Here is a 5,817-nt window from a genome sequence, read left to right as displayed (position 1 = left end):
ACACCATCCTTCCTATCCCCATGCCCCCTCTCTTCCCATTCTTCCCCTTTTCCCTACTAAGGTTTCTCCATTCCTCCCATGCTACCCCCACATCCCCTTTATGAATCAGCATCCACATATCAGAGAAAACATTCAGCATTTGGTTTCTTGAGATTGACTTACTTCACTTAGCATGATATTCTCCAACTCCATCCATTTACCTGCAAATGCCATGATTTTATTCTCTTTTAATGCTGAGTAGTATTACATTGTGTATATATACCACAGTTTCTTTATCCATTTATCTACTGAAGGGCATCTAGGTTGGTTTCACAGTTTAGCTATTGTGTATTGTGCTGCTATAAACGTTGATGTGGCTGTGTCTCTGTAGTATGTTGTTTTTAAGTCCTTTGGTATAAACCAAGGAGTGGGGATAACTGGGTTAAATGGTGGTTCCATTCCAAGTTTTCCAAGGAATCTCCATACTGCTTTCTATATTGGTTGCACCAATGTGCAGTCTCACCAGCAATGTATGGGTGTGCCTTTTTCCCCACATCCTTGTCAACACTTATTGTTGTTTGTATTCTTTAAAAAAATATATTTATTTTGGGGCTGGGGTTGTGGCCCAGTGGTAATGCGTTCGCCTAGCATGCATGAGGCACTGGGTTCAATCCTCAGCACCACATAAATATAAAACAAAGACATTGTGCCAACCTAAAACTAAAAAATAAATATTTTTTAAAAATATTTTATTTTTTAGTTGGACACAATACCTTTATTTCACTTATTTATTTTTATGTGGTGTTGAGGATCAAATCCAGGATCTTGCACGTGTGAGGCGAGTGCTCTACCACTGATCCACAACCCCAACCCCCTGTTTGTATTCTTTTTTTAAAAAAAAAAATTTATTTTTTAGTTGTAGTTGGACACAATACTTTTATTTTATTTATTTTTATGTGGTGCTGAGGATCAAACCCAGGGCCTCGCATAAGCTAGGCGAGTGCTCTATCACTGAGCCACATCCCCAGCCCCTGTTTGTATTCTTTTTTTTTTTTTTTAATATTCTTTAGTTGTCAATGGGCCTGTATTTCATTTATTTATATGTGGAGCTGAGAATTGAATCCAGTGCCTCACACATGCTAGGCAAGCACTCTGTCACTGAGCTAAACCCTAGCCCCCTTGTTTGTATTCTTAATAGCTGCCATTCTGACTGGAGTGAGATGAAATCTTAGAGTAGTTTTGATTTGAATTCTCTAATTGCTAGAGATGTTGAACATTTTTTCATATATTTGTTGGTTGATTGTATATCATATTCTGAGAAGTGTCTATTCAATTCCTTGGCCCATTTATTGATTGGGTTATTTGTTTTATTGGTGTTAAGATTTTTGAGTTCTTTATATATCCTGGAGATTAGTGCTCTATCTGATGTACATGTGGTAAAAATTTGCTTTCATTCTGTAGGCTCTCTATTCACCTCACTGATTGTTTCTTTTGCTGAGAAGAAACTTTTTAATTTGGATCCATCCCATTTATTGATTCTTGATTTTATTTATTACGCTATAGGAGTCTTAATAAGGAAGTCAGGGTCAATCCAACAAGATGGAGATTTGGGCCTACTTTTTCTTCTGTTAGGTGCAGGGTCTCTGGTTTAATTCCTAGGTCCTTGATCCACTTTGAGTTGAGTTTTGTGCATGGTGAGATATAGAGGTTAAATTTCATTTTGTTACATATGGGTTTCCAATTTTCCCAGTGCCATTTGCTGAAGAGACTATCTTTTCTCCAATATATGTTTTTGGTGACTTTGTCTAATACAAGGTAACCGTAATTATATGGGTTTCTCTCTGTGTTCTCTATTCTGTACCATTAGTCTATAAGTCTATTTTTGACGCCAATACCATGTTGTTGTTGTTGTTGTTTCTTTTTTCTTTTTTTTTTTTTTTTTTTTTTTTTTTTTACTATTGCTCTGTAGTATAGTTTAAGGTCTGGTATAGTGATGAAGTTTGATGGACTACTATTATAGCAAGAATTGCTTTGCTGTAGTGATGAATATTCCCTGAGCAAATTGGGTTTCCTGTTAGATCTTAAAATGGGAGACTATTTTTATCCCCAGGTCACAAACTGAGAGTCCTGGAACCTACTGCCACATCCTTTATGACCCACAGCCTCCACCCCCCATGGGCAAAAGGGGCTGGAAGGCAGGGCAGAGGTCAGGTTCTCTCTGGCCATTTTTCTATAGCCAAGGCAGCTTTTCTGGGATTTTTTTTTTTTTCCTAGTTTAGTGCTAGTGTCCTTGACCACAGTGAGGTGACCTGTGGCTGCCTGGAGCTAACCTGAGAAACAGTGCTGGGAGTTTAAAAGTTTGAAATCTCTTTTTAATCTTTATTTTGGTGTCCTGCTCTCCTTGCACACCAGGGGCAGTGCCTTTTGGCACCTTTTACTTCCTGATGGTTCAGACCCCTTATCATGCAACTGCATAAATAAATATCTGTGCATACAGAATCTCTTTCAAATAGTTTACCCCAACAGACCAACTTCAATGTCAAGATTGTATAATAATCCAGAAAAACCATTCAAAGGCCAGATGGTGTTACAGTAAACTGACTTTCTCTTAGACAGACTTTTAGCTGTAGGGGGCCCATTAAGCCAAGATCTCTACCAGTAAGATCAATGCAGCATGGCCCATGTCTTAAAGGGCCAATAACAAACAACAAAACAAAACAAACAAAAAACAGACAAGAGAGGATCACTGAAACAAGGGCTGACAGACGGGAACACTTAAAATGGACGGACCTGCTCGACCTGCACGTACAAATTTCTTCCACTTACTTTACCTTTGACAGATCAACTCCAACTACAAGATTGTACAATAATCCAGAAAGCTATTTAAAAGCCAGATCATTACAGTAAAACATTATCTTTGACAGACTTATACCTATAGGTAGCCCTTTCTTCAACTCACTTTACTTCTGACAGAGTAACTCCAGTTGCAAGATTGTACAAAAAAGAAATACAGAGAGACAATAAGAGGGGAGCCTCCAAACCACGGCCAACAGACAGGAACCTATAAATTGAGCAGCCAAGATCTTTCCCAAGTGACTACTTATAGGATCAGTGCAGTACTGGCCATGTCTTAAAAGGGGTAATAACAGATATAGACAGACAACTAGAGGGAATTCCCAAGCCCAAAGCCCACAAACATATGAGAACCTAGAACAGATCAGAAGGGAGTAAATATCCCTAGGTTCTCAAGTCCCGCTTAACACCACAGATGTCCCCAGAGAGAGGGACCATAAGTTCCCACGAACAGGAACCACATGTGTGGAATCAAGGGACTCGGCCTGCACACGGGGGACTTACCAAAGAGCCAAAGTTCTTGCAACTTTCCTAAGTTCAGTTTCCTTTTTCTCAAAGTGGACCATGATGGAGCAAACCATACCAGGGAGAGGAAGCGGAGTTCCCTGAAGGAAAAGGGACAGCAGCTGCTGGGACAGTCCCTCAGTCCCTCCCTTTACTCACAGGAATAAGCTCCTCCGGTTCAACCTGAGGCAAACACCCGTTTCCTAACTCTCTTGCAGTTGGTTCTCAACAAGTTTGCCAGCCACCTTGAATCCTCAGCATGAAAGTGGGGTTCTTTGGAGAGCCGGGCCCAAGAAAGCTGGAACAGGGGCTGCTCAGGTCCCATCTGGGGTGCCAAATTTGTTGCTGACAGCTTGGTTCTTGTTCCTGATGCCAATCCAATAATGAGGACACAGTTTGAGAAAAGGAAAAAGAAGTTTTATTGGTTTGCTAGCAAAGGAGAAACACCGGGACTCCTGTCCCAGAGGCTGTGATTCTTCGCATCAGGAGGAACAGGGGGCTTTTAAAGAGGTGATTCATTTGCTAATTTGGGAGATAGTCATTTTTGAGATCTTCTGGTACCATCCCCAAAGTCTGGATTACTTTATTCCTATGGTGGGTGTGTACAAGGACAGATAAACCTGGCTAGGATTGGGAGGAAAGGTAATCCAGTTTCCCCTGAGATGAGAGAGGGGAAGAGATTAGGGAGGAGCAGAGAGAGAGGAAGAGAAAGAAACATGTTTATTTTAAAAATAGGGTGACTGCGGGGACAGCAGTGAGCCAGTAAGAGGAAAGCAGGGATGGCAGCAGCTGGAAATATAAAATTGTTTGGAGTTAACACTGATTCCAACCACAGGTGAGTCAGCCTCTACTCCTGCTGTTCCAGTTCAGACCTCAAATGCTTCAGATCATCAGATGGCATCACCGCCTTCAGGATGCCAATGCATGAAGGGAAAATGAAAGACTGTCCAATGAGTGCAGAACCCTCTGGTCCAACTTGTGAGAGCAAAACATGCTTTGTGCCTGCCCACCAAGATGGTGCTTCTGAGTATGTGGAGTGTCCTGTTGTGGGCGCTGCTGCTAAGAATAAGGAGAACCTGGGTATTTCAAATCTGATGCCACCACCTAATCAAACACCAGCTCCAGATCAGGCCTTGACTTGTCTACCATCAGAGAGGAGCCATCCATTCCACGAGCAGATTCAGAGAAAAAGTGGGTTTATCCTTCCAAACAGATGTTCTGGAATGCAATGTTAAGGAAAGGGTGGAAGTAGAAGAATAAGGCTAGTAGTCAGAAAGATATGCATAATATCATTAAAATTCACAATCAGAACAATGAACAGGCCTGGAAGGAGATTTATTTATTTATTTATTTTTAGTTGTGTACAGACCTTTTTCTTTCTCTTTCTTTCTTTTTTTTTTTTTTTTTACTTATATATGGTGCTGAGAAATCAAACCCAGTGCCTCACACATTCTAGTTAAGTGTGCTACAGCTGAGCCCCAGCCCCAGCCCCTGAAAGGAGATTTTGAAGTGGGAAGCCCTTCATGCTGCCTAGTGTCCTTGTGGTCCATCATTGATCCGATTTGGAGGGAAAGCAAAAGAATATTCACCAAGGGCAAGAATTTGTTCCTGGATGGGGTATGAGCTGCCTTTGGACAGGCACGTTTGGATCATCAACGGTTGTGGCACAGAAGTTAGATCTGTGATAGATTGCTATGATGGTGGCAGAGTAGACAAGGACTACCAGTTCACCATCCTGGACGTCTGCCCTGCTTTGGATTCACTTTCAGCAGTATGGGACAGAATGAAAGTTTCTTGGTGGGGCTGGGCCTCTTGACCACTGTTTCGTTTGTGATGCAAAGTATAAAATATTTTTTTTTCTGAGAGATACATTAAATATTTCCCCAAAACTGAATCGCACTCCTGATGTAATTAATGGGAACTTCAACTGAGTAATCGTGCTTCATCCTCCATTTAGCGAGGGACCCCTGCTCCATTCAGTTTTTTTTTTAAGAGAGAGAGAGAATTTTATTATTTATTCTTATGTAGTGCTGAGGATCGAACCCAGGCCGCACGCATGCCAGGCGAGCGCGCTACTGCTTGAGCCACATCTCCAGCTCCTCCATTCAGTTTTGAGCTGCGTTTTGCCTTGTGTTTTACAGCAGATCATTCCGACTTTTCTTCCTGTTTGGTTTAAGTGGGAAGCAGTACCTCAGTTTTTCCCTTAGCTGCAATATTGCTGTGTATTTCACCTAGTCTGAAAAAATAGTTTTTAGAATGAGGAAAGCTGCTTTTTTTCTTACTGTTTTCTCAGAAATATTTGAGAGATAAAACCCGAAAGTCAGTGTACTGCCCGTGAGCTTTCACCTGGTTAAATCCTTTAACTAAAACCATTTATTATAAATAAGCAAAATCTTTTTAAAAAGAGACTATTATTCCTGAAGTCCCTACAATTTAGTAAAGACCCTGAACAAAATGCAAAGCCATACCTTTGCCCTCAGC

General features: G+C 41.1%; 1 pseudogene across 1 annotated transcript; it reads left to right on the top strand.

Moving 5' to 3' along the window:
- The first annotated feature begins 4,430 nt into the window (after nt 1-4,430).
- LOC308647065 (holocytochrome c-type synthase-like) lies at nt 4,431-5,152 on the top strand (annotated as a pseudogene). The gene is made up of 2 exons: nt 4,431-4,669; nt 4,838-5,152. The product of its transcript is annotated as a holocytochrome c-type synthase-like (transcript).
- The last annotated feature ends 665 nt before the right edge of the window (nt 5,153-5,817 follow it).

Source organism: Spermophilus citellus, assembly GCF_964194105.1.
Source record: "Spermophilus citellus genome assembly, chromosome: 4".
Classification (NCBI taxonomy): domain Eukaryota; kingdom Metazoa; phylum Chordata; class Mammalia; order Rodentia; family Sciuridae; genus Spermophilus; species Spermophilus citellus.
Note: the sequence above shows the minus strand (reverse complement) of the source record. Positions and strands in the feature narration are given on the sequence as shown.